Raw genomic sequence first — 16,344 nt, forward strand, 5'->3', positions numbered from 1 at the left:
AAAAAAAAAAAGAAAATCAAATGCACAGAAAGGGGCAGGTTGCAAAGCTTTTCTTTACTCTGATACTGGAGTTGTAGATTTTCGGTAGTAATTTAATCCATATTTCAAAACTGTATTCATCATGGGGAAAAAAAATGTGTAGAATTCAATTAACTGAGAAACTGGGCAGCTGAGCCCAACCTGCTTTCTGCTCAAGGCAGAGCACTCTGCCCACAGCTGAACGGGCGCACAAGCTTTGCAGTGTCCTTCATGCCAATAATGGGCTTTTGGAAAAACCAAAGGACAAGAGGAAAATAAACGTTTGTAAGAAGAAGTGATACATTTTGTTAGATCACCTGATTGAATTACAAAACCTGTTGGGCATATGGTACCTTCATCAGGTCTGGCAGGGAGGCAATAAATGCTGTTAGGAACAATTGTTCTTAATTTATCTTAACTGTTGATCAGCTGGACAATCTGAAAGAGAAAGGTAACTACCATCAGTGAATTAGAGGGGTATTTCAGAGGGAGCAGAGGTAACACAGACAAGCCTCTCTGAAATTCAGTGTGCGTAAACTTAAATAAATTACGGAAAAAATAAATTAAGGAAAAACTAATCCGAGGTACTACCACTAACGGGCTCTGAGCTAAGTCTTATGCACAGAAATGGGACCTTGGGGTACAACACTTCTTACGAAGCCTCTGGCTCAATATTTAGTAGTGGTCAAAAGGGAACTGGATGTTAGAAAGCATTAGGAAAGCACAGCGCAGACAACACATGATGAATGTATACATCCAAGAGCTTCTCCCACACGCGGTGTGTGATTTTGCCCTTTTCAGCGCAGTTCGCAGAATGGCAGCAAGAATTATCAGCTCTCTGGAAGTTTCCATACAAGCGCTTAAAGGAGAGGTGCCTGAAAGGAAAAATGATAGACATCTATAAATTTGAGAGAGGAACTGAGAAGGCAGCCTGGGGGATGGTTGTTGGCTAGAAGGACTAGTGGACATTACGTAAGACTACCAGGAGGCAGATCCACAAGGAGATGCTTCCCGCATAGCGTGTTGAGGTGCAGAGCTCCCTTGCATGCGATGTGCGTGTTCGAGAGGCAGACGGATGTTTCTGTGCATTTTTTTTTTCTGAACAAGTTCATTCTTGTGCATAATGTTTACTTGCTTCACCCACGCACTTTCCAAGTCAGCATTTAGTGATTTACATTAAGTATTTCTGTTGGTCATGCTAAAAGCTGTCAGTGATGGATTCTTTCCGTAACAGTTTTAGAGTTACTGCTTGGTGTCAGGGTATGTTTCTAGACTATTTGACTTTTCCTTGTTGAAAAAGGTGAGTACATCTGGTGCAGGTTTAGTGAAGAAAATGATTTCTTTATGTTTCTGAAGTTTTTCTGTTGAGTTGTATGGCTTGCTCACAGGACAGGGGAATACTCACCTGGAGATAGAAACTGCTGACAACTGGACTCATAAACAAAACTAGAATAAATTCTGCATTTGTACATCAAGCTGGATTCTGAAATGTAGTCAATCTGAATTCTTCTCAATCAGTCTCATTCGTCCAGAGATACTTTTATCCCATGCAAAGAGAAAACTGCACGTTGTGATGCCTAACTTAATTTCACTGCAGAAGTCTTTAATTTCTTGGTTTATTCTGTTCTTCTTTGCCAGTTAGAACTGATCCTTTAATTTCATCATCTTCCACTCATTTGGCATCGGCTTCACTAAATATTCCCTGAGCTGAAAGGTATTTTGAGAAGTCAGCATTTGAAATTCTATTTCTCAAAAGCAGCAACGATTGTAACAAAAGGAGACGATTCCTGAGAGCTGATCTCTGCTCAGCTCCAAGGTGACATCCTATTTATTAAAGGTGATAACACTGGGCAGCTGGCTAACTGTGTGGTCAGCTGCTGGTTTGGGGCAGGAGACAGATTTCCCCCCTCCTTTGGGAGCACAGAGACACCAGTGCGCACCAGCAAATGCTTGCTGTGTTGACTGGGCACGCATGCTGGTCAGAGGCTTGTCAGCTAGTCAGCAACACCCAGTCCTGGGCAGATTGTTGATTCCTCTTCCAAGGCAATGAGATTTGACAATGCACAATGAATATCAAAAGATGAGTATCTTTCTTGAGATCAGTTTTATTAATGTATTTTGTATAACTGGAGATTTTCAAATTAGACTTACCTTCACAATGAGATTTCAGCTCTTTCAGTTTCTGTATAACTTCTAAGCATCATTTACCACTAAAAAGTGGTAGTTTGGGGTTGTAATTTTCTAAATGTCTCCACGTGTAGATGCTCAGCATCTGTTGCAGCTAGGCACTCAGCTTTCCTTGGTTTCTTTCAGTTGGTTTCCCTGGATCCAAAGGAAACCTCTATGTAACTGACTTTCATCCCCGTGTAGATCAAAATGCCAGTTGAAATATCTCTGAGCACATCATCTTCCACGTTTAAGACAAGCTAGAAGGAAGCCTAAGAACAAGCTTAGTTTGACTGTGGAACCAGTCACTTCTAAAGTCCATCACCATGTAACAGTAATTCAGTATAAATCTGCTTTATATTAATTAAAAGCTTCTTAGCGTAGAAAAGCTAATCCCTAAACCATTTATGGTAAAATAAAATCCATGGCAAGAGCTAACTACATCTATTCCACAACTGTTGCATTCAAAAATGAGATCTTTTTTTTTATTCTTATTGCAAAAAAAAAAAAAAAAAAAAAAAAAAACAAAACAAAAAAAAAAAAAAACAATAACTTATGCTTGAGCTCCCTAACTTTAATCCCGTTGGGCTGATCAATAGTGTAGCTGGTTCCAAGCTCTCTGAGCTGATATTATACCCTTTGCATATATTGCACCAATGACACCTACTAAAAGAAGGCAGATCTGGGCAGCCAAATTTGGGGCAAACAGACCCACATTACGGTATAAATAAGCACTTCCAGCCCACACTAAGAGAGCCCTTCCCTGTATTTAAGGAGGCAGCTGCCAACAATTTGTCAGAACCTTGTAAGCCTAACATTGAATTTATTAGCTATTGCTGGCTGTTAGTGCCAAATCTGCTTAACAAAATCAGCTTGGTGATGGTAGATAATAACTAGAAAAAACATCTACTGTGTCCACAAATATTTCTGATGACAGCTTCCATTTGCTGTTGATCAAGGATGATAGAGCAATAGTTGGTTACTCTGGCCAGGACTTTTAATGGGCTGTCACTGAACAGATGTTTTGGGGTTACAGACAGTGTACTATTTTCTAATTTTCGTTACAGATGTAAGTAGTAAAATAGCAAATATTTTCAAAAAGAGTTGGAAGGAAACTATCCCAGTAGACTGGAGCTGATTTTAAGTTCTCAGTTGCTCTTGCAATCTTCTCCACAGTAATCAAAGCTATGTTCCTGCTGAGCATTTTTGATGTCCAAAGAATAAAAGAACAACATGTTCAGTGAGGGATACTTGTGCGACACATGGAAAAGTGGACTTAGTTGTGCTCTTCTTCATCACAGGACTTGTGTTCACTTTAGTTTTGCTCCACATGTGAAGAAATCTAACTTTCCTCTTTCTCATTAACATCTTATACAGCCGCCCAACTCCTGACAGATTTCTCTATCTGAGGTAACTGTGCAGCCATAAAGATTTAGTGAGGTTGTGCACTAACCCCTTTTCTTTCCACAAACTCCTTATCTTTCCATTGGAGCCCTCTCCTATTTCCTTTCCTCTCTCAGCATATGGAGGACCTGCTCTTAGCTACCTGGTCCACTTTTTAATTCAGTCTATAGCCTTTCCTCTCTTTTGGGCTCAAATCTTTGTTAGCACAGGTTTCCTGTCTAAGCTCCTGGTGTGGTGCCCATCCAGAACACTGGCTGGGGCAATACGCCTCCTCTCATCAGCATTTCTGGGTGCACCTTCCAGCTCTGCTTTCTCATTGCTTCACATCCATGCCCAAGGACTGCCCAGAGGCCAGGGAGGATACACTCAAGAAGAAGATACCAGTGCCAAATTTTATGTCTGGAATCTGTGGTATCACAATGGAAAGTAGTGGCAAAAGTAGCAACACATTCCTTCAAATAATCCAATAAATGACTTCACTGACTAGCTTAACACCACGACTCTCTACACAAACAGACCTGTCCTCCCACTGCTTTGACCTCTGTGGAGATTCCAGCTCCTCCATCCTTCCCCAGATGTATAAATGTCAGCTTTCAACCACAAAGTCATATTGAGAGCAGGAGGATGAGGAGCTGCGAATGACCAGCCAAACTCCTTATGTAAGTGAAAAACTGGAATATATGCAGTAGAGATTAGCTGGAAACAGTATCTGTGTTGGAAGGACCTTGCTGGGCAGAGAGAGGGTTTGTAGAAAAGGTCCCTAAAAGCTTTAGGGGTGGTGTTCAGTGTGCTGTGAGGCAGGCAGTCTCCAAACACCTAGAGTGTCTGCAGCATGTACCGAAATGTGCTGTTCTGGCTTTGGGAATCCTGTCGGGAAGTAGTGTCAGGAACAGGCTAAAAAGGTTGGTGTTGGCTCAAAATTTAGACATGGCTGCACCAACATAGGATAGGATTTGCATATTGGATTCACAGGAGAAACTTCTTATGGGTAAGGTACAATCTGCTCTACCTTACGCTAGTGGCTGTCACTTGCTTCAGCTGCAACATCTATGGAATAGTACCCATCAAGAATGACAAAGCGGCAGGTCATGAGGGACCACCTATACTGCAGTGTGTTTTACGTATTTATAGTGAAATTCACATGCATAAAATAAACAAGCCTTTTTAGAAGATATGAAGGTTGAGGCAAGGCAAAATCTTACAGAAGGAAAATGTTCATTGCCAGTGAGCATTTAACACTCAAAAATGTTACAAGGGACTTTTTAAATTGCAGATTCTTCAGGCCGAGGTAGGAGACATCTTCTGCGGGTCCTCTACACAGCTTGTGATGATGCATCCTGTAGAGATGCAGCAATAAAAATTCTGTATTGTCTAAAAAGTAGCTGGCAAAACTAGGATAGCACATGGCAGAAGGCAAATAAGCAAAGTCTCACCTAAACAGAGCACAGAAAAAGACAAAACTGAGCTAAATATATACATGCTTCTAAGCTAACTCTAGAACAGCAGTTAATAAGAAGGAAAACTAGATGCCTGGCTTAGATGGCTACGCATGTAACAAGTGTATCAGAAATTAGATGGTAGAAAGATAATCAGCAGGACAATAATGTCATGGTACTGATTACACCGAAAGATAAAGTAGATGTCATGTACTGAAGCAACACAGAATCTCTGTGGATGAACTCCACGCTCAATCAATAAACAGAATTATATCAGTGATCATCCACTGAGGTGGTGGCAGTAGCAAGGTTAAACTTAAGATAATAGAAGGTATGAGTAAAGAAAGTAAAATAGTAGGGCAAAACTTCAATAACCCTTGCATAGACTGAGAAACTGTCACACCTGGTATGATAAAGAGTTTAAAATTTAGATACACTTAATGACCATGGAGAAATTTTTTGGGAAACTTGTAATTCTTTACTAAGGCCTGAGTGGTGTGGGGAACCTGGTTAAAAATGTTGCAAAGAGATGGCTTGTATCTATGAACACCAGATACAGAGATTGAACATCCTTGCAGGAGCAGTAAAAGCAAAAAAAAGATTGTGAAGAAAAGAATATATAAAAAAAAGAGAGAGAGAAAGAAAGATAATTAAAAGAAATTAAAAGAGTCAGCTTGGACAAAGGACAAATAGACTACGAAAATGTTTCAAAGACGCTACATAATTTATCAGAAAATAAATTAGAAATATGAAGTAGGATCCAGTGTTGTTAAACACCACAGCAAAACAGAGAAGAAAACTTCATAAGGAACCAAGAAATATTAAAAAGAACATAACCTCCACAGATTAGAAGTGAAAACACAACAAAGCAGGGCAGAAGAGAGTCTGGGGAATAATGTGCTGCAGGCATCTAAACTAATCATAAATCTTTGTTTTTAACATGTACTTCAAAGCGGGAAACCTGGTAGAATGCATACATTCTAGCCAATAGACTCAAGACCTAAAAGCATCACTCAAATAAGAAAGACTAAAACAAACAAACAAACAAACAAAAAAAAAGAATGAATTTTTGGTAACCATGTTCCCCAAGCAGAAACTTAGGAAGGTTCCTGGTGGAATCCTTCAGTATACAGGGATAGAGGATCTACCTCCAACTAATTTCCCAGTAGACAGGTCTTAGAACAAACGGCCAAAATGAACATCAACAAATCTCTAGAACCAGATGGTATTTTCTCAGTACTTCTGAAGGAGCTCAGAAGTGTGGGAATTATGTCCTGTGTAAAAACCACTTAAAGCTGCCTTTGTATCAGAGGAATGGAAGGTGCCACTAATTCTTTTTCTGAGACCTATATAAGAATCTTGGGAACTACAAGCCTTTTTGACATCTATAGCAGGCAAAATATTAGCTCTTATGATAAAGACTTAAAAATATACAAATTGAAAGATATCATACAGGGAGAAGAATTAAATAGTCTTTCTAAAAGAAGTTGCGTTTCACCAATCTATCAGCATTCCTTAAGTAGTCATTGAAAACATAGTATGAATGATATGTGACTGTTACAGTCTACCTAGGTTTCCAAAAACCTTTCCTAAAAGCTCTTAAAGTCATCAGCGGAGAAGAAAAAAGTTCTTCTACAGATAATCAGCTAGTTAAAGACAGGAAGTTAAAGACTCCACTACTGGAGTCAGGTGGCCGCTGACGTCCTTAAGGCAACTGTATCGTGGCCAGTGCTCTTCTACACAGTCAGAAGTGCATGAGAATATTGGTGAACAATTTACTGCTGATAATAGGCCATTCCCAGGACTAAAACCAAAACAAATGGAAAAAGAAAAAAAAAAAAGCAAAGAATGGTAGAAGGTTCTCATAATATGAGTGACTGGGAGAGAAAATGGTAGATGATGTTGATAAATGCGAAGTGGTGCACACGAAGAGTAATCCTACCTTTACATATAAAGTGAGGAGTTCTGAATTAGCTCTTACCCCTCAGGAAAGATCTCTTGGAGTGATGACAGGCACTTCTATGAAAACATCAATTCACTGCTCTGTAGAGATTAAAAAAGAAAAAAAAAAAAAAGATGGAAAAATATTAGGATGCTTGTAGGAAATAAAGAACAGAACAAAAAGATCACCATACCACCACAGGTATTCATGATGTACCCACGCCCAGCACTGCGTGTGCACTTCTCACCCCTCCCCTGCCAGCTCCAGCTCAAAAAAGACATGATAAAATTTAGAGAGATAGACATGAGTGTGACAGTTATGGTCGAAGATAGAAAACACTTTCTGTATGAGAATGACAACACAAAACAAATTTTAGGTCGGAAAAGAGACAAATGAAGTTCAAACAGACAAAGTTCAAAACTAAACCTCCTTTTTTTTGTGTACTGGGTAGCTGATCTTGACAAGGAAAAAAAAAAAGAATAGCATTTTTAAAAGAGACCCACATCCAATGAAAAGAAATGTGATTGGGGAATTTGAACCCGTTTGAAAATATTCCCCACTGTCTTCATGCAAATTTCATATTCTGCTTACATTATTTTTAATTTATCTCTAATAAGAAACACACACACATACACATGTACCTCTGCACTTGTATTAGGAAAGATACAATAAAGTGTGTAGAAAAAAATTCGTATTACTAACCTTTTACCTATGTTTTATTACACATCTATTATGAATCACTGAAGCTATTTTTAAAATAAATTAAATATACAGGGAAGAAAGCATGTATAACAGCAGAATTAAAGGTAAATTTGCATTAAGAAGCAATAGGCTTTCTTTTCACTTTGGTAGTGTCACAGAATGGAGAACAGTGAAATTTTCTGCTGTGGGGAGTGCTAGCAACAAGGTCAGAATATAATTCATTTCTCAGTCCAGTGCTGAGAATGGAAGTATATCACACTGTAGTTCTTCAAAGGGAATATTTAACCCAAATATATTTATTAAGGCATATGAGAAAGTCTTGATTTAGAGTGGTTTTTGCAGTCATTTCTACAGTGCTACTCTACTGTATTCACACTAGAAAAAGGGGAAAATAGGCACAAAGATATTCCACATCCTGTCCAGTGTCACACACAGGATTAAATTCAGGTCCACACTCAGCGGCAGAACCATAAAAATGTCAGAGAAAGTACATCATCATGCCAAAGCGAATGGTTTTATTTGGCTCACAGCTCCACCTCACCTCTCAAAGTAAAGGAACCAATGAAGAAGTAAAGCTAGACAAAACCAAACCAGCTGGCATTTCTTCTGTCATCTAAGCACTTTCTAGTGATTAGACTCATCAAATGCTCTCCCACATTCTGCAGACTGCAGTGTCTTGTCTGGGCGCTGGCCCTCTTTCAATCTTAACTGCCTTAACTGTCTAACGAGATGGGATAGTTGTAGATATCTTTGATGGCTTTTAGGATCATGAAGCTTATTTTGTTTTGGAGGAAGGTCCCTCATAGCTTCATGATCTATTTCTCTCATCCCAGTTTTCTACACTGCAGCACAAGAGGAGCAGGCAGATGGTCTGACATTATGAGAATACATTAGCCAACAGATGGGCTGACTGCTCCGAGCTGGATCTCTACGCCAGCCACAACAGCATGCTCAATGTTTATTCCTTACACCATTTTTTATTGATCACTCCAGTATTTCCAGCTTATAATTCCAACCTCAGAACAAAAGAGATGAATAAGTGACTAAAGCCATCAGAATGCAATTGGAAGAGAAAGGATGAGACATAATGGTCATTTTAAGTCTCTTTTAATGCTTTTCTCAAGCAAGATATACAGCATCTAGCAAGCTGCACCCATTAATATATTTTTTCTCTCTTGCACTAAGCATGAAGAGAAAAGATTAAAGTAAGATCTAGGTGTCCATTCCAACACACCGGGTAAGCCTAGAAAAGCAGAACAACGATGGCCAGGGGGTCCAAAACATAGGGACCACTACATAGAGGAGGAAGAATGAAGTAGGTAGGACCAAAATCATAGAGAAACTGCCATTCTACATATGTAAACAAGACATGTTAAAAATTTCTAGTGAAAGAAAACCAAATACTTCTTAAGTGTCAGCAGAGCACTCACCATGAAACAGCGCCTAAAACAGTCTGCAGCTGCCAAATGTGGATGACTGTATTTGAGCTACTGTCTCTGGAACCGAATACTAAAGAAATAACCAGATTTTCCCTGACGTGGCAGATCATAGTGGGTGCCATGGACTACGCTTGGTCGGCAACTTTTTGAGAATTAGATCTACATAAAGAATAAGGAAATCCAAGAGAATGGTTAGAGTCACTCTGCTCCCGTTCCCAGTCACCCAGCAATGGTGATAGCAGGTGCCTTCCCCCAACCCTTGAGTCACTAGGAGAGTATGTTCTAGGTCCTTCATGCACTATTTAGGCCTAACTCAGTACCTCTAAAGACTGTCTTTAGTGTGTCACCATCAAAAAACAAATGAAACTAAGTAGTATACAGGTGCCTTTCTCCCACCACCTCCAGCGTAAGTGTTTGCTTTAAACTGAGGCTGCCAAAGGCAAGTGAATATAACTCTCTGCTGCTGGTAACACGAACAACAGTAACACCTCCTTTATCCCCCTGCCTGCTGGAGCATGCACAGACAACATGAGGAATTTTGAAATATTTCTGCGTGAGAGAACTACATCTGCACTACGGCTTCCTTGGTGCAAATTTGCCCCACCCAGAACCAGGTTGTGCCCTAGTGCATTGCCCTTTCCCTCCCACCTTGGATGACATCTATCCAGTTGACAGCGCTCAGCCTTGCCATGGTTCCTCTGTGTTGTTCAGCTGTTCTTTGTTCTTGGAGATGATGACTCTGAACCGCAGGCCAACAGGAGAACTTTCTTCCTCAAGTAGCAGCAGCAGTGTCTGTGGCCAGGAACAATACCAATAAGGAGGTGAGGAGGAGTGTGTGGAGAGGACACAGCCTCCAGAACAGTTGCTTGGAAATGGTTATCTCTTCAGCTGCTCAACAATGCAGCACCCAACCTGTCCTTTGGTGGTCTGGGCTTCATCACCCTTAAGGTCTGATGACCTCAATAGCTATTAATGAATATGCTTTGCTCAGCTCTATTGCTTCTTAGCACATTGAGGTTTTCTCTCATATCATGGAGTGTGATATAGACAATGACAGAGATTAAACCACCACCTCTACCTACTTGTATCAGAATTTCTCAGGCAGATGAGAATTGAATTGACAGAGGAATGAGCTGAGATGCTCTCACTGCAGCTCAGAAGGACTCATTCTGACTCTCAGACTAGCTGTGTAACATTGTGTTATGAGAAGCCTGGCAAATATAAATCTTTCCAAGGTCTCTTTGTCTGTCTGCCCCATTGTTCAGCCTGACCACTTGCTCAGGGACAGCATGATACAGTGTGACGGTTCAAATGAGGATCTCTTGGTCAGATCCTTGAACTCATCAGCCATGAGAGCAGTTCTGTTGTTAGAACAGCCGGCAAGCAGTAATCACAGATCATCTTCAGCAGGGAGCAGAGATTGTCACAGTAGGTGCTTCTGTGGAGGATAAAACCCCATTGATGTATTCTGAATAAGAGTTTACTACAATTAGGAAGTTAATTTTCTGTCTGAAAGGGCTCAGTGAAGTCAATACAGGCATTGTCCAGGGAACACTGGGGCTTTCAACAAGTGCTATCACATAGCTTGGCAGGTAACACATCCGTTTATGACTTTTTTTAACGCTCTTATAATTTCCAAGCCACTAGCCAAAATGCATGACTAACAGTTTCATGCACACAATTCCTGCCTATGCTGCATATAGCATAGTTAACATGACTCAGCAATCTCCTTCAGGAATAGCAATGTGATTTCTCCAGAAGAGATTTTTTACAAGCAAATAGCTCATGATTATGGATTATAAATGCTTTGAGATTTAACAGCAATTTCTCTGTTTGCCACTCCTTTAGTGCCAAGAGAACACGTACTTGAGATGAACACACACACGTTGACTTGAGAAAAAGTACTAATATTGCATCTTTGTCAGTCATTTTCATGATCTGGCCAGCCTGGAAAAGCAGGCCAGGAGGAGATTTCAAAATACTCACTTTTTCTAGAGATAGGACTTCACAATCTGGCACCAGACACAGCTGGCATAGTGAATAGGCACCAAAAATCATGTTTTTCTGATTTGCAGACAAGTATACAATCATAAGCATTTAGTATAAACTCCTTGGTTGTAAATGATCGTATGCTACTGGAGGTATAGATGTGTCATTTGAGAGAATCTCTAGAAGTGGTTTGTCAGCTGTATTAATCTCAAAATCACAACAGCAGATGAAATTACGGAACATTGTGGTTCCAGACACAATGTCAAATGCTTCTTTACCAGGCTGTACATAACCTCATTCAGATGGTTCCAAGTTCTTGGTATTTCAGCCCAAGCTACTAACAAGCGTCTAAGAATAGCATTAATACCGAAACACAACACAGCTAATCATCTGCGCATGTTGTAGCGAAAGAGCACCAAAGTACATGTTAGTAATTTCTTGACTTTCTCGAGGTCAGTCTGAGCATAAAAAGTTACAGAAAAGTTGGGGCCAGCAATTCTGCTGCTTTTTCATAACAGGAAATTGCAGTAGATTTGAAAAAAGAACAATCGATGTCTTGATTTGTATTTTTGCTCTGGGCACTGTGAATGGCCCTTATCTTGTCTTCCTCCAAAGGAAAAAGGTCATATGCATACAAATGCAATAACAAAAGAAGGCAACCACGGTTACGGAGGTTTCACATTTATACTTTTTAACTTGGATACCAGATGTTCTGAATCAGCTGAAAACTTCTGGAAGTCGCTAACCACACAGATCTTTGGATTCCTTAATCAGGATTCATTGAAATGTGGACTGATGCCTGGCATTCTAGTAAGCAGAATTTCTACAACTTTTTTCAGAATTCCCATTTCAAAGGAAACTCAGCACAGCAGATTTCTGATTCAGAATGCTCCCTGGTGAGAGGTTAATAGCCTGTTCATCTACAGGGCCTTCTCTGATGATCATGAGTTGAGATGTTTGAGTGAGCTCAAGTGTTGTGAAGACTTTTGGAGCCCTAAGGCTCATTACAGACTGTATGTAGGCTATGGTAAACCTTCTTTACCTTGCCATCACGAAAATATTCAGTTTGTTTGTCCTCCATTTAAGAATCCTCTTCAACATCCTTTTGCTAGCACTTTGCCTCTGCCTGGCAGACGCACTCAACATGGTTGCCAGTTTTGCAGAAATGCACTTTCAATCTACTTTCAAAGTACTGATGCTGCCTTTCACTGTCTAACAGAAACGCAAGGGACTGATCTTGTCTGATGGTGCTGATGTACTGAAGTTCCTAAGATTTCAGGGATCATGGGGACAACAATTATCTTTTCAATCCTGATGAACGGTATGTTCACTTGAGGTTGCTGGAAAATGAATTTCCTTTGTCTGCAGCAATGTCGATTCAATTGCCAAGTCCTTTTCCAGAGTGATCACAGAGGTGACACTCACCTATGTGAGTAGGTGCTACCAAACCCCACAAAACCCCAGTTCACTTTGGATTCCACAGAAAACATAATCTCTTAACATATTATTGAGAAAATAACAATCATGCAACATTCAGAGACCCAAAAAAGTTCAGCAAAATCCTAGCTAGCTTGTTGATTTTCCTTGTGAAATCAAAATCTCTGGACAACGACAGATGACACAGTTGAAAAATATGCTTTCAGCAGGGCTATGTTTTCATTTAGGCAAAGCAGGTGATGATATAGCAGTACAGCAACCTGTTTTGAAAACAGATAATATGAAATAGAAAAGTCCTTCTGAGCAGGAATCCTGTGATATAAACTGACTTATGTGGACCTTTCCAGAGAATCCCAGCTTTGTCATCTCAGGTTCTAGATGAGCCTCTCACACTAGACACTGCACTTAAGATGTTTTAGCTAAAAAGAGACATTGTCCTGAAGATAATGACCCTCCAGGAACAGCTCCACAGTTTGTGGAGCCTGGGCCACCGCAAAGACAGTGTCGTGTTTGTGGGACAGGAGAAAAGTACCCGGATGGCTCACAGTACACAAAGATAACAATCATTCTCAGTAGCACTGGAGAAGATTGTAATAGCAGCACTAAGACTGGTAGGAATGGGGAGTGAATGGCTGGTGTAGAAGCACCAGAGGAAGAAATGGCAGGACAAGAGAGATAAGAATGGCAGGAGCTGATGGTATCTAGATTACTAGGTCATCAAATTTTAGTGCTCATCTACCTGCAGCTTCTCAGGACACCAGGTTGGGAGACAAAGAACAGTGAGTAAACTGTGATTAACAGACAGTGACTAACAGAATGTGTGACTGTTAGCGTGCCACTAAGTGACTAACAGGCCACTGTCAGCTCCTAGTGGTGACAAAAAGGCACATCCAAACTTATAGCATGGTTGCTAACCAACAAAGAGCCCAGAAGACATGAGGGGGACTTGGCAGCTGGCATCCCTTGCCCTTCATATCATTTCAGGGAATCCTGGAAAGACTGATGAACATGTGATCTTGGTGCTTGCATGTTGGGTAGACTCCTTGCACGCACACTTGGGCTTGTGAGAATGCAGGTATGGGTGCACGAGTGAAATCAGTTTTCTTCATTTTTTTAATAAAAGCTCTTCCCTTCCTAGAGCTTCTCACATGGAGACTTACTATATTGCTGCTACAATGTTGCAGTATTATTTCTTACAACATGAGCAGGAATGACACACAGCAGCCTGACTGCTGCAAATACTGAGGAGGAGGCAGGTCAGAACCTGAAATCTTTCTGCAGTAATGAGAATCATCCTTGACATAACATGCACAACTTAGGTGAGCTCTGTACACAAAACCCACAGCACTTGTGCACACATAACAGTCAGTTCAATGAAGAGGCAAGGCAAAAGCATAAGCAGGACATAGAACCCCCCCCCCCCCCCCAAAAAAAAAAAAATGAAGGAAAGATAATGTTTTCTAAGAATACAGACCCTCAGATACTAGCCAGGCAGGTAGGAGACTCCTAATGATTCAAGCACTAATTCCTCTGAAGAAAAGATTTTCACAAAAGTTGAGTTAAGTCAGAGAAAATACTAGGGCAGAGGACTCAGGCTGGTGAGGACTACTCCAGAAAAAGTGACAGCAGAGAAGACAGAGAAAGGAAAGAAAAACCCTCAAGAGAGCTTCTTTCCTGTCACCTAGGAACAACTGAGGTGTCCTCAAGAGAAGGAGCTCTCTCCTCTGCAGGAAGGATGCATCTGATACTGTAAGTGGAAGTAAGTGATGCCAAGTGACTGCCTCATGAATCTCATGTCGAGAGAAGCGCAGTGGGAGATCACTTCAGCATCAGCACAGAACAGAAAGACAGTCTCCTGAATTAATAACCTGAATCTACTGTTCTCCTTCTGACAGCTACAAGCAGATGTAAAAGCCAGACACAGTTTGCATTTGCAGGATGTTATTATTTCTGTTGAAATTCAAAATCAAAGCAGGCAGGACAAAACATAGTCAGAATTATGTGAATACTCCATGTATGACCTTCTCCCATATTAAACACATTTAAAAAAGGCACAGAGCTGATACTCAGTTTACATCATGAGATGTAAACTCATCATTTTACATCACGAGATGTAAACTCTCATTTTTGGGCCAGATAGCCTTGGTAATTCCTCTGCAGCGTCCTAGATCAGATCCCCTGGCAAGCAGCAAACCACCTAAGACAGCAAGTCAGACTGGTAAATGGGTTCCTCCGTCCACCACAGGGGAGAGTCTCTGATAACCATCACGCTCCATCTCAGCTCTGTTACCTTCCTTTCAGTACATCACAACCATCAGTGGATAATCCTCAGCAATCCAACACTGTCCCGTTGCCTTTACGTGTTATTTATCTGCGCTGTTCCTGTGAACAGGAATGTCACGTCACTGAGCACTGCACAACCACATAGCAAAAAGATGTTCTCTCCCCCTAAAGACTATTGGCTCAAATCCCAAAAAGCCCTTATGTTCCAAAATTTAGACAAGGCAAGATTCAGCAAGACTTTTTATTAGGCCAGTTAGCATCATGGGAAAAAGTAAGCATACTTTTGCACACACTACCTTTTTCTGATTTGAAACAGAAGCTGCAAACTTCATAGCCAAACATAAGTTGAGATCAACTGCTCTGAGCTCAATTAAATTGTATCAGCTGGTGCATCAGAAGGGCCTAGCTGGTACATGGCAAAGAGAGTGAAGGTAGGGTGAAGCAGGTGAAGTAGTTACAACGCAGCAGAAAGAGGGAGACATAGTTTATTCCTTTTTGGAATAGTGGTAGAGAGTATAATGCTTCCTAAAGCTAAACTGTTCGGAGTCCATGATTTTTGGTATCTGGTAAAATTGTGGGGGTTTTTTGCCTAGCATTAGCCTTGGAAGCTGTTTCAGAACTGAGAGATGGAGTGACTTTTACAAAAAATCTCCACCTTCTACTGAAAACAGTTTAACAATTATCTGAGTTTGCTTTGTGTGTATTTTATTCCAAGAAGTGAACCCAGAGCTTTTCAAGGCTCTATAGTAGGTGAAGATGTGTCAGCAAAGTTTGTATTTGTTCTTTGGGTATGGTCTAGATTAATTCAGCATGTGCCAGACTGTAGGGAGATTGCTTCTGAGATGGATTTATGGTGAGACTACTGAAGGCTAGGAAGGGAGAAGGCAGATTTTGATAATGGTTTTAACCGGTAAGTGATTTTTTACATAGGCATCAGGGAGGATGGTCATGGTAGTGAATATGAATGGTCAGAAAAAGGGCAGATTTCCTTAGTGGACTTAAGAACAGAAATCCAAAAAACATCACCTCCTTGTTCAGGGACTGCAGATGCTAACCTGTTCAGACTGCTCAGAAAAATAAAAATAAACCCTATTAACATGCTCTCCTCCACTCCATTAGTAAATCAAAGTGCAAAGACAGGGAGAGAAAGAGAGAGAGAAGCAGCTCATCTCTTGCATAGTACAGATCCTTGCTCAGTGGGAATGGCTCTGAACCCACACCTCCCGCAGTCGTAAGGAAGTGCCAGAATCTCCAAACTGCGCCTCAGTCTGGACCGTATGGGAAGGAAAGAAAAGAGACGCCAAGGGTGACTTTCCAGACTAAGTGCAAAATCCGTAAATGAGAAGGGAAAGCTGTTGAGAAGACAGTGAAGTCCCAAGGGCTGCTGCCACAGGCCTTTTGTCCGCTTTATCAAACGATTGTCTAACGCAGAAGCGTGTAGATAAATCGAGAAGGTAGGCCACGGGCTCCGCAGTCGAGCTGGTTCACTCGCTCTTCTTCTGGATACGTTAACCCGGGCCCTTTCAAG

At 40.8% G+C, this 16,344-nt stretch overlaps 1 protein-coding gene across 1 annotated transcript in view; it reads left to right on the forward strand.

The window, feature by feature from the left end:
- GSG1L (GSG1 like) overlaps window positions 1–16,344 on the forward strand; it is a 74,853-nt gene that overhangs the window by 22,527 nt on the left and 35,982 nt on the right. The window lies entirely within an intron of this gene.

Source organism: Rhea pennata, chromosome 15 (assembly GCF_028389875.1).
Source record: "Rhea pennata isolate bPtePen1 chromosome 15, bPtePen1.pri, whole genome shotgun sequence".
Taxonomy (NCBI): domain Eukaryota; kingdom Metazoa; phylum Chordata; class Aves; order Rheiformes; family Rheidae; genus Rhea; species Rhea pennata.